This window comes from Cornus florida, unplaced genomic scaffold (assembly GCF_030987335.1).
Source record: "Cornus florida cultivar Cherokee Brave unplaced genomic scaffold, ASM3098733v1 CherokeeBrave_3.0.0_Hap2_scaffold_158, whole genome shotgun sequence".
Classification (NCBI taxonomy): Eukaryota; Viridiplantae; Streptophyta; class Magnoliopsida; order Cornales; family Cornaceae; genus Cornus; species Cornus florida.
In genome coordinates, this window is record NW_026775647.1 from 27,501 (window position 1) to 30,000 (window position 2,500).

The window sequence follows — 2,500 nt, forward strand, 5'->3', positions numbered from 1 at the left end:
AATGAACAAGAAGACCGAGGCATCCAAAATTTTTTTTTTTTTTTTTCTCCGATATACCAAAGCAAGAACAAGAAGACCGAAGTCTCAAATTTTTTTTTTTTTTTTTTTTTTTTTGATATACCGAAGAATGAACAAGAAGACCGAGGCATCCAAAAAATTTTTTTTTTTTTTTCTCCGATATACCAAAGCAAGAACAAGAAGACCGAGGCATCAAAATTTTTTTTTTTTTTTTTTTTTTTTTTTTTTTTTTTTTCGATAAATCCAACCGAGAACAAGAAGACCGAGGCATCCAAAATTTTTTTTTTTTTTTTTTCTTTCCCATATACCAGAGAAAGAACATGAAGACCGAGGCAACCAACAAAAAATAATTTTTTTTTTCTCTTTCCCGGAATTTTTTTTTTTTTTTTTCGAAATAGCCGAGAAAGAATATGAAGACCGAGGCATCCAACAAAAAAATTTTTTTTTTTTTTTTTCCTAATCTACCCAAGCAAAACAAATAGAAGACCGAGGCATCCAAAAAAATTTTTTTTTTTTTTTTTTTTTTCGAAAAATTTTTTTTCACAAAAACTTTTTTTTTTTTTTTTCCCCAAAAAATTTTTTTTTTCGTTCCAAGCTAACCAAGACATCTACTATTCACTAGTAGAGCAATCGAGACTGCAAAGCAAGCAATGGCCTTACTTGCAGCTCTTGGTGCTGAGAACTCCCCCCCCCCTATAGTAGTCTTAAGTAAAACCACAGCTCTGACAGGAGTAGATATTGCATGCGAGCGAGGAGTCGTAATGGGCAAAATTGACTCGGGGGACCTCCAAATCGAATTCCGTTTCGAGCAAAACACTTCTTAGGCTTCAAGGAAGCTCCCATAAAATTTCCAAACCCAAACTCCAAACTTCATTTTTTAGCCTACAATGCCCACGTGCACGCCGGTGTGCACGCAGGGGTGCTTGAGCATGCGGGAGAGGAGCCATAATGGGCAACATTGACTCGGGGGACCTCCAAATCGAAATCCGTCTCGAGCAAAACACTTCTTAAGCTTCTAGGAAGCTCCCATAAAACTTCCAAACCCAAACTCCAAACTTTATTTTTTAGCATACAATGCCCACGTGCACGCCGGGGTGCTTGAGCGTGCGGGCGAGGAGCCATAATGGGCAACATTGACTCGGGGGACCTCCAAATCGAAATCCGTCTCGAGCAAAACACTTCTTAAGCTTCAAGGAAGCTCCCATAAAACTTCCAAACCCAAACTCCAAACTTTATTTTTTAGCATACAATGCCCACGTGCACGCAGGGGTGCTTGAGCATGCGGGAGAGGAGCCATAATGGGCAACATTGACTCGGGGGACCTCCAAATCGAAATCCGTCTCGAGCAAAACACTTCTTAAGCTTCTAGGAAGCTCCCATAAAATTTTCAAACCCAAACTCCAAACTTCATTTTTTAGCATACGATGCCCACGTGCACGCCGGGGTGCACGAGCGTGCGGGCGAGGAGTCGTAATGGGCAAAATTAACTCGGGGGACCTCCAAATCGAAATCCGTCTCGAGCAAAGCATTTCTTAGGCTTCTAGGAAGTTCCCGTAAAATTTTCAAACCCAAACTCCAAACTTCATTTTTTAGCACACAATGCCCACGTGCACGCGGGGGTGCTTAAGCGTGCGGGCGAGGAGTCATAATGGGCAAAATTAACTCGGGGGACCTCCAAATCGAAATCCGTCTCGAGCAAAGCACTTCTTAGGCTTCTAGGAAGCTCCCATAAAATTTCCAAACCCAAACTCCAAACTTCATTTTTTAGCATACGATGCCCCCGTGCACGCGGGGGTGCTTGAGCGTGCGGGGGAGGAGTCATAATGGGCAAAACTAACTCGGGGGATCTCCAAATCAAAATCCGTCTCGAGCAAAGCAGTTCTTAGGCTTCTAGGAAGCTCCCATAAAATTTCCGAACCCAAACTCCAAACTTCATTTTTTAGCATACTATGCCCACGTGCACGCCGGGGTGCACGAGCGTGCGGGCGAGGAGTCGTAATGGGCAAAATTAACTCGGGGGACCTCCAAATCGAAATCCGTCTCGAGCAAAGCATTTCTTAGGCTTCTAGGAAGTTCCCGTAAAATTTTCAAACCCAAACTCCAAACTTCATTTTTTAGCATACGATGCCCACGTGCGCGCCGGTGTGCACGTCGGGGTGCACGAGCGTGCGGGCGAGGAGCCGTAATTGGCAAAATTAACACGGCGGACCTCCAAATCGAAATCCGTCTCGAGCAAAGCATTTCTTAGGCTTCTAGGAAGTTCCCGTAAAATTTTCAAACCCAAACTCCAAACTTCATTTTTTAGCATACGATGCCCACGTGCACGCCGGTGTGCACGAGCATGCGGGCGAGGAGTCATAAAGGGCAAACTTAACTCGGGGGACCTCCAAATCGAAATCCGTCTCGAGCAAAGCATTTCTTAGGCTTCTAGGAAGCTCCCATAAAATTTTCAAACCCAAACTCCAAACTTCATTTTTTAGCA